The 16821-nt window shown below is 28.5% G+C and overlaps 1 protein-coding gene across 3 annotated transcripts in view; it reads right to left on the bottom strand.

The window, feature by feature from the left end:
* LOC142328035 (uncharacterized) overlaps positions 1-16821 on the bottom strand; it is a 460868-nt gene that overhangs the window by 348273 nt on the left and 95774 nt on the right. The window contains exon 1 of one of the 3 annotated variants that reach the window (XM_075371482.1): positions 13296-13376. The exons of the other annotated variants lie outside the window; for them this stretch is intronic. The gene's annotated coding sequence lies outside the window, so the exon portion shown is untranslated. Of the gene's footprint in view, positions 1-13295; positions 13377-16821 lie in introns of those variants that run through there. 3 annotated transcript variants of the gene reach the window in all.

The following is a 16821-nucleotide window of genomic DNA, read 5'->3' as shown; positions in this document are numbered from 1 at the left end:
TGTTTATTATATTTTTAATTTGTTCATAGTTATTAAATCAACGAATGAAAAGAATTGTATTTTTATTTGTCAGTTTCAGGGCTTTCTGAAGTAAGGAAAAAAAATTATAGAATAATTTTACGGCTTATCAATAAAAAGTTTTATATTATTATTTACTAAAAATGTATTTAAAATGCAGTATTCACAATAATCTACTCTACTTATCCTTTGGGTTGATCTTGATTTTGTCAGTTCCTGCATCTTTCTATATTTAATATGTATGTAAAATTCTTTATCTATTATTTTTTTAATTATTTTTAATCATTCACTTTCTTCTTTGCTTTGAAATAGCCACAAACAACAATCATTGATATTTTTGCAGAACCATTTTAGTAAATGCTTCTTGACAGATTATTATTTCATCTTCTTTCTAGTTAAGTTATATAATAATAAATGACAATAGCTTAACCCACCGCATTAGTTAGTGTAGAACGCGTCTTCACAAATCAGCTAGCTGATTTCGAAGTCGAGAGTTCCAACGTTCAAATCCTAGTAAAGGCAATTACTTTTATACGAATTTGTATACTAGATCGCGGATACCGTTGTTCTTTGGTGGTTGGGTTTCAAATAACCACACATCTCAGAAAAGGTCGACGTGAGACTGTAGAAGACTACACTTCACTTACACTCATACATATCATCCTCTGAAGTAATACCTGATGGTGATTTCCGGAAGCTAAACAGGGGAAAAAATGGCAATAGCTACACAATTATTTTACTAAACATTGTTTCATTTCTTACTTTGTATGGTTTAGGATAGATTAGAAAAGAAAATTTCTATGCCTTTATCCAATAAGCATTCAGGCTAATTGCTTAGACACCGAACAGAAAAAAGAACCTCCATGTTATTCTACTATTAGCCCTCACTTCATCAAGAATGCAGTTGCTAATTCAGCCACACGGATCTTAGTATGGTCAAGATAACCCATCGGGTTGGTCTAGTGGTGAATTCGTCATCGCAAATCAACTGATTTCGAAGTCGAAAGTTCTAAGGTTTAAATCTTAGTAAAGCCCTGTTATTTTTATAGGATTTGAATACTAGATCGTGAATACACCGGTAAAGAACACCGGTTCTTTAATGTTTTTGTTAAAATGGTTGGGTTTAGATTAACCTCACATCTCAGGAATGGTCGACCTGAGATTGTACAAAATATACTTTATCTACATTCATACATATCATCCTCTCCTCATTCATCCTCTGATGTGATCCTTACGGTGGTTCCGGAAGATAAACAGAAAAAAAAATAAAAGCACGGTCAAGTTACACCAACAGAATCAAAAATGGAGAAGAAAATGTCAAAGGATAATGAAAAGAGGTGATAATGAAAAATCTATTACTCAGAGGAGTTCGGTTTCTTACCAACCCACCCATATGTAAGTACAAGGAAAAAACAAGGTCACTTGTATAAGCAGAAAGTGCGTATTTCCCCCTTCACAATACCTGGGGAAATGAAGAAACTTTTACCAAATAGAAGGAACATATTACTGAGTGACTTTATTTTACCGACTTAAAAATATATTTACTGCTACAGTTTATAATCCTCCAGCAATGAAAACAGTATTCAAAAATTGATTCAGGTTTTTTTGTCACGTTAAACTTTAAACCGTTCTGCTAGAGGGGAAAATTAGCTTAATAAATGGTTATTATATTCTCATATCACGTAATTAAATGATATAAAATCTATCTTTATAAGACGATTGCTGTTCCTTTTGGATCTACGCTCAGTTAGAAGGACTCAGGCTTTGTCTAACCTACACTCTGAGTGAGATATGCAAGGGAGTAGACGTACTGCTGTTTCAAGAATCAGTCAACTTTTGATTAACCCATTCATAGTGTACTCAATTCCTAACTCTGGTTAATAGAAGCTGTCACAAGAAATACATCTTAAGTAAAATATTATCTAACCCAAATATACTGGGTTGTTACGTTAAAAACTGTAAAAATCACGCATTTTTTCTAACTTCTCTTAGAGTTTGGATTTAATTAGTACTTAAATTAAACTATTATAAATTGTTGAGGTCATTTAACCAAAACCGGTTGTAAAAATTAAAAAAATGTTCCAAGAAATGATAGCTGAACATCGAATCAAACAACTTGAATCATTTTGAAGATAACGTTACTATCTTAATCGGTTGGTACAAAATTACTGAAATTAGCATAATATTCTTGATTTGAAAAAGTGTAGGTAAACGATTATCGAAAAAAGAAGAAGAATATTTCGTTTATTAAATCGTAGTTATTCAGCTACTAGACGGAAAAAATTGATTTTTCAATTTTTGTTATGAAATGTATTTATCTACAATTTAATTTGATTTTTCAATTAATTATTTTTCAACTTGAGGTTATTTGAGAATTTTATGTTAAAAGAACTGGCGTAAATAAAAAATAATGAGTGATTCTTAAATATTCAGCCAAATAAAAAATAATGAGTGATTCTTAAATATTCAGCCAGCCAACCGGTTGGCTGGCTGAATATTTATAGCTAGAAGAAAATTAATGAAACCAGATATATTAAACTACAACAGCAGAAACACTTCCGCCTACCAGTTTCCATGAACAATGGTTTATATTCATTCATGCCCCATTATTCAGGGACCTATTCATTTTAAAATGTTGCAAAAGTTTGTGATTGCCATTATCATTTCAATTTCTATTCACTATTGTTAATAACTGAAGATGTGTTGATAAAACATTTCATACGCTATATTATTTACATAACCAATGTCAAAGTCGATATATTCCTGCCACTCTGCTTAAATTTGTGCGAGAATACTAATATCCGGATTTTCTTCAGTACCCATCCGTCTATCAGTATTTGCTACGGAATTTTTTTTTTGTCCTGTTAGATACAAATTTTAATGGAACTTCAAACTGATTTTGTCTGGTAATTTGATGTATTCCCAGAATAATCACATTGTTTCGTTTGAAGGATCTTAATAAAAATTGGCAAGTATCTTAATTTTTCTTCAGTATTAAAAATTATTTATTACGAAAGAACTAAAATATACAATATTATATCGTGAGGACCCTAAAAAAAGTTTACCCAATTATTAAATATCAATAATGCAAACCAATAAATTTGGTAAATTATAAGATTTATATTTGCAAATTTGCTTCCTTTGCAAAAAAAAAATAGTGTTCTATTAAAAAAAAAAAAAAAAACCATCTTTACTTGCATCAAATTACACAACTAATTTCACGTAACCTAACACAGTAATTTCGCTTCAAGAAAAATCCTATTATGATTCTATTGTATTGTTTCAACAGCAACTTATATTTTTTAATATTTAATCGATTTCTTTAAGATAATATTAAAAAACGTTTCCGCAGTTCTACGGAAGAAGATTGACTTTTATATTTAAATATTTTTATTTCCTTGTACGAAGTTATTGTAATCGCGAAAAATTTCGGTTTTCGGATTTCAACGGAAATATCCATTTTGACCATCCCTGAATCCACTTTGAGTAGTTTTGGCATGAGTAGTATATATCTCGCATAACTCAAAAACGATTAGCCATAGGATGTTGAAGTTTTGGAGTTAGGATTGCTGTAATATCTAGTTGTGTACCACCCCTTTTGATTGCAATCAACTAAACCAAAAGTGCCCAAAAAGTCAAAATTTAAAATATTTTGATTTTGGACTTTTTCTTAACTGCAGTTATAAGCCCTAATTGAGAGCTTTTCAACGTTATATCATAAGTGGTACGTATTTTAACTGGTTCCACTGTTATAGCCAAATAAAATTTTAATTAATGAAATATTTGGATCTTACAAGGGGAAGGCACATCGGTTTGAATCCGACTTCATCTCCTTATTTTATTTTTTATCCTCCGGGCGACGATAACGTCAATGCGTTTAAAATTAAATTATTTTTTTTTTTAATATAAATATATTGATTTATTAATAATTGTTAACCTGTGATTGTAAAAAAAAAATTACAATAAATAATAATTTAATAATAACAATAAAAATAAAATTATGTAAAAACATCAGAAGTTGTATGTAATGTAATAGGCGTACAAGGAATTCATGGGGGGTTCACATTAGATTTTTTTAATTTGGTTAAAATTGGTAGCAACGGATACCGTAAATGAAACTTCATCGTTCCAACTTACAGTATCATGACGAATCATGCTTCTAATTTGCCCTGCTAAATTTTTTGTCGACCTTAAATTGAGCATAATTCAAGAACGAACCACTCTTCATTAAATCTTCACATGTACAACTTGACATATACTACTAGAGCATATCTAAATTTCATTGAAATTGATGGAGTAGTTTTGGAGAAATGTGTTCAAAATGGTAGGTTTCATTTTTTAACATTTATTATAAACTGGTACGTACAATGAATGCACTTTGCTCTAGTGTACTGTTTATTAATAAAATATGAATTTTTAAAAATTTTCTTTGTTTTATTCAACTTATTTTACACTTTTTCGTACAGAATTAAATTCTCTATGTTTTATTTAAAAGTTTTACGAGTTTATTTACCCACTTTTCAAAGTTATTGTACATAAAATATAAAAAAACAGAATTTTTTATCTCAGTTTATTGTTTTTCACCCCATATTTCTCAAAAACTACTGCAACTATAGTTCTATACTTTCTTTTTCGATTTTTCAGGTCAAAGCCCATAAGAAATCACTAATTATGTCTCTTAATTAGCATCCTAAAAATTTCAGTACGATCTCATTTTACTGGGATAGCTGAAATCCAAGCGAAATCTTTCACTATCCATAACTCGCAAACGAAGCATTTTAAGCATATATTTATATGAACTTTTTTCATTATTTTTACGAGTAGAATAGATTATGAAAGTCCCAGGAGAAATTCGTGATACACTCTGTATATAAATTATCTTAAATAGTATAAAATGCTACAGTTTTTTGTGTTTTTTTTAACTTCCGGGTCCACCGTTAGGTATTGCTTCAGAGGATGATATGAATGATTTGTATCGTGAATGAAAATGTCATGCCTCACCGGGATTCGAATCTGGGACCTCCGGATGAAAGGCCGAGACACTACCACTCGTGCCACGGTGGCCGGCAGAATGCTATACTTAATATCTACTAATAAAACAGAACACAAAGCAATGTTTAACTCGGGTGATATAAGGCAACCGAACTATTAAGCATTCAATGACGTTTTAGGTGTTATAAAAGCATCGTGTTATGTGGAATGGAGTTTAATGTCTAAGCAGAGATATAGCTTAGCCTAAATATTTATTTTTGTATACAGCGAATTATTTAAAAAATAAATAAAGTAAGTAGAATATGAAGTAAATTACATTTAATTTGGTAGAAATTGTTATTTTTTAATAACAGTTTGTCTTTTTAAAATTAATAATAGATTTTTTTAGCTGAACTGTAAAAAGATTAACTTGAAAATTTGTTTAAAATATATGTTTTATCATTAATGAACTTGTTAGAAAACTTATATTTCGAGTCGTAATTTTCTTTTTCATTTAAACTAATACAAGCTTGTTATTCCCTTCAAATAAAAAGATGGATAAAGCAAAAAGCATGTAACTACTGATATAGTTTTCTACGAATTTTCCTTCTCTCTCTTTCCGTCTTTCTTTCTTTCGTTTGTGTATGAGAGTCCGTGTCTTTCGGTAATTTAGTTATATCTAGTCTTTAATAAAACCTTGTTAAATCTAATCATTTTCTTTTTAGCTTCTTTTTGACTTTTTGTTTTCCTTTAACTCTTTTCCCAGTTACTTTGGTAAAGTTTACTAAAATTAAAGACCTGATAGAAATGACATTCGGATCATGTATGTTGATGAATTTATGATCGTATGTTATATATTTGTTGATCTCATATTGTTCAATAATATCAATGGGACAAGAAAAATGAACTTATGTTTAAAAACTGTTCAATAATTTCAACTCTTTGTAATGATAGCGTATCAAAAACTTCAATATTTATTTTCAAAATGTCCAGTTTTTTTAACAAGTTAATTTGAATCATCTAGATTAAAAAAATTACTGGTTTCAATTGAGAAGATTTATTAATTTCAGTAAAACATTGTTCTCTGTATTTTACCTGTTCCATATATGCAAATGATGTATGAATAAAAAATAATTAAGTTTATTTTTACGGAACTTTTTTTTATTATAACGACCCAGCAACATTACAATCTGTTTTGCACGATTTTTGAACAATAAGTAAGTAAGACCTGTATTTCAACTAACATTAAGTAGACGGAACACCTGTAGAATTATTGCGCAGTGCAAGTGAGGAAGCGATTGATAGATTATACAAACTGGTGTGTAATATTTATGAAAAAGGGGAAGTTCCGTCAAACTTCAAAAAAAGTGTTATAGTCATGATAACAAAGAAAGCAGGGGCAGATAAACGTGAAGAATACAGAACAATTAGTTTAACTAGTCATGCATCAAAAATCTTAACTAGAATTCTATACAGAATAATTCAGAGGGAGTGGAAGAAGTGTTAGGAGAAGACTAATTTGGTTTCAGGAAAAGTATAGGGACAAGGGAAGCAATTTTAGGCCTCAGATTAATAGTGGAAGGAAGATTAAAGAAAAACAAATTACTTGTAAAAACAAATACTTGGCATTTATAGATCTAGAAAAGGCATTCGATAACGTAGACTGAAATAAAATGTTCAGCATTTTAAAAAAATTAGGGTTCAAATACAGGGATAGAAGAAAAATTGCTAACATTTACAGGAACCAAACAGCAACATTAATAATTGAAGAACATAAGAAAGAAGCCGTAATAAGAAAGGGAGTCCGACAAGAATGTTCCCTATCCCCGTTGCTTTTTAATCTTTACATGGAACTAGCAGTTAATGATGTTAAAGAACAATTTAGATTCGGAGTAGCAGTACAAGGTGAAAAGATAAAGATGCTACGATTTGCTGATGATATAGTAATTCTAGCCGAGAGTAAAAAGGATTTAGAAGAAACAATGAATGGCATAGATGAAGTCCTATGCAAGAACTATTGCGTGAAAATAAACAAGAACAAAAAAAAAGTAGTGAAATGTAGTAGAAATAACAAAGATGGACCACTGAATATGAAAATAGGAGAAGATAAGATTATGGAGGTAGAAGAATTTTGTTATTTGGGAAGTAGAATTACTAAAGATGGACGAAGCAGGAGCGATATAAAATGCCGAATAGCACAAGCGAAACTAGCCTTCAGTTAGAAATATAATTTGTTTACATCAAAAGTTAATTTAAAGGTCAGGAAAACATTTTTGAAAGTATATGTTTGGAGTATCGCTTTATATGGAAGTGAAACTTGGACGATTGGAGTATCTGAGAAGAAAAGATAAGAAGCTTTTGAAATATAGTGCTACAGGAGAATGTTAAAAATCAGATGGGTGGATAAAGTGACAAATGAAGAGATGTTGCGGCAAATAGATGAAGAAAGATGCATTTCGTAAAATATAGCTAAAAGAAGAGACAGACTTATGGGCCACATACTAAGCCATCCTGGAATAGTAGCTTTAGAAGTATTTATTGGTATTTATTTTAGTATTTATTGGAAGGACAGGTAGAAGGAAAAAATTGTGTAGGCAGGCCACGTTTGGAATATGTAAAACAAATTGTTAGGGATGTAGGATGTAGGGGGTATACCGAAATGAAACGATTAGCACTAGATAGGGAATCTTGGAGAGCTGAATCAAACCAGTCATATGACTGAAGACAAAAAGAAAGTGAAAGCCGAGATCTATGTTCTATCAGGCAGTGCATGCTTTTAAACTTGAGATCCAACTGTTTCCGCTTAGATTTGAATATTTGATACGTTTCGCTCATAAGTTATCGGTTAAGCTGAAAACCCAAATATTTACAGTCCTGAGATCTCGAAATCGAAACATTGAATATAGAAACAGGAGGACTGTGTTCCTTACACAGTAAACGTGACGTGCTTTAATTATGTGGAAATGATTTTGATTTTTTAAAAAAAGTATAATTTTATTAAAACGATCATATCTTATTATAAAAAGTTGTGTATCTTTCCCATAAAAAAGGATAGTGCGTGCATTTGTTTGTTTGTTTGATGTATTTGTTCACATTTTTATTTTAGTGTTATTGACGCAAGCGGACCACGTGGTGTGCCGAGCAGCTGCACGCGGCGCAGAACGATTCATTCGTTCGAACGATTTATACATCTTTATACGAACGATTTACTTAAAATTATATTTGCATTTTGGGGGTAAAAAAAGAAAACAATGCGGTTAGAGCTGTGTTAAAAAATCACTACTCAAGAAACAACTATAAATGTTCGGAATTTTGAAGTCTTTTTGTTGTAAAAGTTTTTCTTGATGTTACTACGCTAAATTCATGAGCGTTATTTAGTTACAGTTGACAAAAACATTTAAAGAAATGTTGTGTAATGAAACATAAAGCATGTAACATTTTCGTCTTTTTTGTAGTAAGCGATTATAATTGATTTTGTTTATTTAATACAATAATTTTAACTAACTTTTTTGGGGGAAAATGCTGATATCTAAACTACTTTGTATCACATTCAGAAAGATTTATTCAAATAATGTGTTTTTAAGATAGTAATGTGTTTTTTTACATATGTCAATACCAAATATACATTTAAATTTAAGTATATAAATATTCCTTAGATTATATTAATAGAAATATTATTCCTTAGAATATTATTACATAGAAGTTCAGTGTCCTACATATTTTGTTGCTAAATGGTTAAGCTTATTTTGTGTATATATATCAATTATTTAGTTAAGTTACTTTGTAGAATTATCATCTTCTATAATTAATTCTGCAGAATTTGAATTCCATCAAATATACATGGCATTAACTTCAGAAGTTTAATATTAATTTAGTATGAACATCGACCGTGGTTATTTATAATTAAAGAGTAAACATTATACATTAGTATAATGCTTTATAAATTAACTAATTCTACTGGACCCGTTGTGTCTCTGCAGATGAATTTCAAGATTAACAACCTTCATATCGAAATCGATGTTAATTTTTACTCTTAAAACACTTTTTTTAATAAACTAGCAGACCCGGCAATGCTTCGCTATTGCTATATATATATATATATATATATATAATACATTATATCATATTAATATATTATATTATATATATTATATTAATATATTTATATATATATATATTAATATATTAATATTAACATTATATATATAATAAAATAATAATAATAATAATAATAATAATAATATATATTAATATATATATATATATATAAATATATTAATGTAATATATATATATATATAGAGAGAGAGAGAGAGAGAGAGAGGGACAGAGTTTAAATGGATACAATTGATAATTTGATAAAAAAATTAAAAACTGAACTTCACAAATTTTACCTTTCACTTATTCTCCTTCCCATTTTCCTTTTCCAACTTCTTCCTTTCACCCTTCTCCCTCACCACTCTCCCAGTTTCCTTTTTATCCCTTCCCGTTTTCCCCTTTTCTCTTTCCACCTTTTCCTTGTTTTCCATTTTCCCCGTTTTCCCTTTTGCCCGCGCGTAAATCGGTCCATTAGTTTTTTGGTCTTTAGCGGACACACATACGAACATGCCTTTTATATATATATATATGTACGATTATATATAGAATAAAAAAGTCTGTTTGTATATTTGTTTGTTTGTTTCGTAAATATCTCGACACCGGCCCCCACCTAGCGGGTATAGTGTTTGCAAAAATATATTATTTCGCGTAACTAATATTCATATTCTGAATATGAAGCAAATCGGACCATAAATACAATTTTTCGAAATATCTCGACGCCAGCGCCACCTAGCTGGTCCAAACTAATTCAGAAACCTTCCCTGGCATGCGTCTAAACATTCCCTAAAGTTTCATTGCTATCGGATGAACGGTTTAGGAAGGCATAAGAGACAGACAGACAAACATTCATTTTGATATATATAGCTTATGCAAATTTCATTTCATTACTGAAAGTTTTATTTAAAAACTAAAGAAAAATTAAATATCTTTTGTAGCTACTTTGTAATTGAATCCATTTGAAACATCCAAAAATATCTAAATAAAGTACTTTATTAACTGCCTAATAAGTAATCTTTATTTTTGACAAATTAGGCGTTTTCGAACAAATAATTCTACTGTTATCAACCATTTTTAAGTAGTTATTATTTCAGTTAAAAGTCTTTAGTATAAAAAAACTAATGCTATCATTTTGGTACGTGTCTAATAATCTCTTGATATTGTTTTGATGATATGAAATTAGATAGGCAAATAAAATTATAATTAAATACTCCAGTCCAGTGTAGAGATGTACAGTAATTTTAAGAAAACTGATTATTAGCTTCCACTTTGTTTTATGAACAGTGGTCGTAAATGTATTCGATGAAACGTGATCGCCGTCGTAAATTTTCCTTTCCGTTTCAATTAATATTTAACTTAATTCTAAAGATTTTTTTAAAAATACAATTGAATCCCCAGATTTATTTTTGTTAAACATAGATATTATCATATGCAGTTTATCATCACAAAAATATTATTTGTTTTATCCATTTATATATTTTTTTATTTTTCCTTACCGTTCTGTTCTATGGAAAACATCTTGTAATCAGGAAAAACGGTCAGTCCACGCCAAAATTTGGAAATAACAATAAAAAAGCTGACAGGAAAGCTATTGCTTTGGTTATTTTTTCTTGTAAAGTGGAAAACGAATGATAGATGAAAAAAGTTAAAAAAAAATTAAAGTTGATATTTTTTTTCTGCTTTCCTACTACCAGAATCACTTCCCATGATTTTTTTTATTTATTTGTTTAAGTTCACTATGTTAAATAGAGGAAACTAAAAAAATTCACTGAAAAATTTACAAACAAAAACGTTATCTAAGCTTTTTATATTTTGGTGGAGTGAATTATGATGGATTTTATTGTAATATTACTATTAAACCTTTAAATAAACCATAAAAGATTTAAAAAGTTAAAAAATAGATATGTTCGAAATTTGATACAATTTTCGTAAGCAAAGAATATCATTATTTGCTATTAGTCTCTTTTCTTTTGAAATATTAGGAGAATATTAATTTGAATGTTCAATTATACAAACACACACATGTTTTTGCTTATTTTTAAGTAAAAATTATATTGTATTTAGTAGAATAAAATAAAATGGAGTATTAAACTTTCTCTTTCATGAGCTTAATTTAGTAAATTCTATTTATCGAAGTAATTAACATAAGCTAATTTATTTGATAATTAAATTTTATTTATAAATATAATTTTGTGTTAGTAAATTTACTGTTTTGTAGACTTTACAATGTCAGTTACACACACACTTCCATTAAAACTTTTATTGAATGTACCCAGGAGTAAGGTTATTTATTTAAACACAAAGAACTTTCATAATCTGTGGAAAATCTTTTTGTCGCCTTTATCTTTTCTTTATATATATATATATATATATATATATATATATATATATATATATATATACACGAGTATATAATACAGCCTTCTGTATGTTTCTGCTTGTTGTATAAAAGTACTTAACTTTTCTGAGCTGAGAGATTTCAGATTTATCACGTCTTTCAAACTAACATCTTTTTATTCTTTGTCTAAAAAAAAACTGTGGGTTTTATCTGTGTATGTATATAATATATGTTTTAAAAACTTTATTCTATAAAATAACTAGAATCAATTTTATAATTTCAATGTTTTTGAGAGGTTTTTTTTTTAATTTAACCTTGTAAAGAAATTTAACTATGTTTTTTTTTTGTTTTTCTTTCCATAATTTTACTTAAAATACATTATAAATAGTTTTCATACGTTAGAATAAATGGAAATAAAAGTATAGAATAATGGAAAATGACTAATTAGATCCATTGAATATTCTCATTCAAATCTTTCTAATCTTGTTACGTATTCGAAGCTAACAAGAGGTTACTCTGTAACCTTACAGAGTAATAATCTAATTAAAAAAAAAAGGTTAATTTCAGTTAATTCACAAAAATTACCAATCTCCGTGATGGAATAGTACCCTTTCATCTAGTGGCCAAAGGTTCGAAACCCGGTCAGGCATATACTACAAAATTTCATTTCTACATTCCGATGCAATGCTTCAAATATTCTGTGATGAAGCAAAAATAAAAAAAAAACAAATATTTTTTGAAAAATATGAATTCTATGCTAAATCTTAATCTTTTAAAATCATTAGTAGCCTTATTTTTTTTTACATATAATATATGTATCCTAAAGTCGATCCTTTTAAAATCGTACTCCTCCAAACTATACAAAGTATATTAATCCGATCAACCTAAAAATAAATAATAAATAATGATGGCTTTCTATGACGGCTAATAAATAATTTTGTTTAAATTATTTATTTTATTTTGTTTTTATTACTGATTTTAGTTTTAACTTTTAATTTAATTCCGATAAATGACTTCATATTAATATATATGCAATTTTTAATTTTAATTAAAATTAAATTTTAAAAAAATTGAATTTAAACATTTTCGGTTTTATTTCTGTTCTGATTTTAGTTTTGAAAAGAATCTTATAACAATTTTAAATTTTAATTCTTAAGTATAGTATAGGATGATTTTTAATTTCAATTTTAATATGTAATTGGATTCGAATCATTTGAAAAAATTATATGGAGCAACTGATGATGCGAGTAACTCGCCAAAGCGCTCTTGCATGAATTATGGAATAAGGCAGGTGCGCCTTATAAATAGGGCACCCTATTTTATTTTATTTTATTTATTAATTCTGTACATATGTTGAATCGTTAATATATATATATATATATATATAAAACGTGATAAACTGTGGTTTAATAATTATTAATTAAATAGAAAAACATTACGAGTTCAGTTCGAGACCAGGCTGGACGGGTTTTATTTTAACGCTATTGGCTCTTAAATGCTGAATCCAAGACTCATTCTGTCGTTATGTTCTAAATTACAACATTTTCTGGCCTGGAGTACCTGAATTGCAAAGACTTACTGAGGTAGTCAACAAAGGATCAAGGAATACCTGCAGATCATGAATCGTCAAATCTCCATTAGATATTTGGAATTTTTGTTATGTGGAAATCAGTTTACTACTATTATATAATCTGTAAGATATGTTAAACTACTTACGTATAAGTTGATTGATAGAAAAACCTTAGTTTTCAGGAAAAATATGAATAACAACAAAAATTTATATCACTTCATTAAAATGATTTTTTTTAATAATAAACGAATTATACAGTTACAGAATATATTCAGTCTACGAGTAAATTATCGGGTTTTATTACCTGTCATAGAATTTGTGAGAATACGAATTATCCTTTCTGAAACTTTTTGTTGTAGAGTTTTACATCTATTTAAGAGGAATCTCTGTAAAAAAAAATTGATTCATAATAGGATTAGAATAATAACATAAAATAGTTTAGGTTAGGCATAGTGCATATAACCCACCGGGTTGGTCTAGTGGTTAACGGGTCTTCCCAAATCAGCTGATTTGGAAGTCGAGAGTTACAGCGTTCAAGTCCTAGTTAGTAGTTATTTTTACATGGATTTGAATACTAGATCGTGGATACCGGTGTTTTTTGGTGGTTGGATTTCAATTAACCACACATCTCAGGAATGGTCGAACTGAGAATGTACAAGACTACACTTCATCTACACTCATGCATATCATCCTCATTCATCCACTGAAGAATTATCTAAACGATAGTTACCGGAGGCTAAATAGGAAAAAGAAAGAAGAAAGGCATAGTGCATATACCTAACCACATTTTGGTCTACATTAAAGTATTTAAATCCGTATTTTTTCTTAAAAGAAATAAAATACACGTGGATATGAAAATGAAAGTGCCGTTTTAAACGATCTTTCGTTCTATTTTTTAATGTAAGTATAAGTCCAAACTTTTCCTTTTTGCAGAATAACATTTACAAAATAAAGTTTACAAATACTACGCATATATTGTTATTTCTTTCCCTTTCGAATACTCTGCACCGTACTCTACGTTGTGATTTTTTTAAATTTATTTTAAGCCAAATAACTTTTTTTGACAGTGTATTATTAATTATTATTTATTATTAATAAATTGGTAATTTATTACAAACGAATTTTTATCCATAACTTATATACGAATATATAAATCGTATACCATGAAGAGGTACACGCTTTTGATTAAGTATTACTTCCCCATTCCCCCACCGATTCTATTGAAACTTTATAGACCTTTTAATAAAGGTTCTAAAAATTTTCTGTGAAAATTTCAACCTTCTAGGCGTAATAGAAAAAAAAATGGCGGCTTTCAAATAAAAATATAAATTTCAAATAAATCACATTTTTTATTCATTACAAAATAACTGGTAAAAATTATTCAAAACCGTTGATGGATTGGTAAACAGTTGTTCAAATTGAATAAAATAAGTTAATTGTCCATAAACATTAGTATTAACTAACAGTTTTTATTAGTTATCTGTTTCTAATCATTTTCATCAGCTATTTTATAATGAATAAAAATGTGGTTTACCTAAAATTGATGTTTTTATTTGGAAGTTGCCATTTTGTTTCTGTAAATCGTAGAACGTTCAAATTTTCTCAGAATATTTTTAAAACCTTTGTTAAAAGGTCTGTAAAGTTTCAGAAGAATAGGTTTAGAAATGGGTGAGTGATATTAAATCAAAAACGTATACCTCTCCGTGGGACACTGTAATAAATAAATACATACTTATTGTAAATTTTAATCCAACAACCTTTTTTTAAGTTCTGATCAGAATACCTTTATACAAGTTAACTGAGATTACTTGTCTAATCATTTTGCCGAAATGCTTTTTTTTGGCATTGTACTGTTTCCAAAGGTTGCCTTTTGCCATACTGTAACTAAATAACTGATATGAAATCTAAGTAGAAGAATTTAACCTGCGTTATTTTTGATGATTTTAATGAGTTATAACTTACATACTTATACATAACTAGCAGATTCGGCAATGCTTCGTTATTTCTAGATTTGAGAATATATATAGATTAAATGAACACAATTGAGAGTTTGATAAAACATTAACAAAATGAACATTACGGATCTTCACAAAGTTTAACCTTTCCCTTTTCCCCTTTCTCACATTTCACCTTTATCCCTTTTTCCCTTTCCCTTTTTCCATTTTCATTTTTGCCATATTCCATTCCCTTTCTCCCATTTTTCCTTGCCCCCTTTCCGTTTTCTGTTCCTTTCCCCATTTATCTTCCCTATTTCCCTTACCTCTTTCCACTTCCTCTTTTGCCAATTTCCCCTTTTTCCTTTCCCATTTTTCCTTTACCCCGTTTTCCTCTTTTTCCCTTTTCATCTTCTTCCCTTTTACCTTTTTCGATTTTTCTTTTTTATGACTTTTGCCTCTTTCCCTTTTTCTCCCGCGCATAAATCGATCCAGTAGTATTTAATCTGTAGCGGACACACATATCGGAAAAATTGAAATGGAACCGTAAAATACTTAGTATAGCGTGTATTACTTTTACGTCCAACAGATAGCACTGTTTTTTCAAATAAAAACATGTTTTTACCTGTCACAGGTGCGACATCTTAGTTATATAAATAGTAGGTATGTAAAAACACGTGCGTATTCGAATGCAACGTTGTGTCAAAATTTCAAAGCAATCGGTGAAGAACTTTCGGAGATTTAAGATTTTGAACAAACGAATGTTACATTTTTGTATTTATATAGATAGTTATTAAACAGAATGAATAAAATTGGAAATCCTTTAAACGACAAAGTTATTACACATTTGAATATTTTTTTTATGTAACTTGTTTGTTATTTCATTCATATGGTTTTGATCAATAGTACATCTGTAATATATGATACTTTGCCCGTACAAAGCACAAAAGACAGCAAAGAAAAGTTGTTAAAAGTTTCCAGAAATAGTGTAAATAATTAAAATACATAAGAGTAGAGGACCGAGACACACGGGAAATTAGTAAGCACATTGCTGACTCATACTTTATTATTTATTCTCTATTATAAGTTTGAATAATAAATTAAATTATAATTTTTGTATATTTTCAAAACTTACATATAGTTTCATATTTTTCTTTAAAAAATTATTTATGGTAATTTTTAAATCAAGCAGTTTAGAGCTGGGTATTTTAAGGGGTAAAAAAATTATAATTTATATTCAATTTTCTTAACATCTGGAATCGTTGATATTATACAATTTATATATGTATCCACTTAACAAAAATTGTGAGTATTGACTATCCAAGCGTTTCCGAATTATTCCTCCATCGTCAGGGATTACTGATTATGAATTTTACAGTTGTGCGTATAAACTTTTATAAATGGAAATTAAAATTAAATCTAAAATTATTATGTTCATAACAGTTGATTGTCAATAGTTTGTTCGTTTATAAGTTTATTATTATTCATGTATATGTATGTATATGAAATTTGAAAAAAATCAGATTTTATAGTGATATTTCATTCAAGTAAATTATACAATAAATATTAATTATTAGGTTGGCTAACTGATTCAATTTGTACTGCATAACAATTGTCTTTTTAGTAATATATTTACATTTTCTTTTAACATTAACTTATTTTAATTATTGACAATCAACTGTTAAGAACATAATCATTTTTTGATTGTATTTTCATTTTAATTCCCATTTATAAAAAATTATATGCACAACAATAAAATTCATAATTAATCAATAATCAATGATGATGGAGGAATAATCCGAAAACGCTTGGATAGTCATTACTCACAATTGTTGGTAAGTGGATACTCTGTTTTTATATAAATTTCAATTTAGTTTGTGTGATATGATTGAATGT

The sequence above is a fragment of the Lycorma delicatula genome, chromosome 7 (assembly GCF_047948215.1).
Source record: "Lycorma delicatula isolate Av1 chromosome 7, ASM4794821v1, whole genome shotgun sequence".
NCBI lineage: Eukaryota > Metazoa > Arthropoda > Insecta > Hemiptera > Fulgoridae > Lycorma > Lycorma delicatula.
The sequence above is the reverse complement of the archived record's forward strand: the minus strand, read 5'-3'. Positions and strand labels throughout refer to the sequence as shown.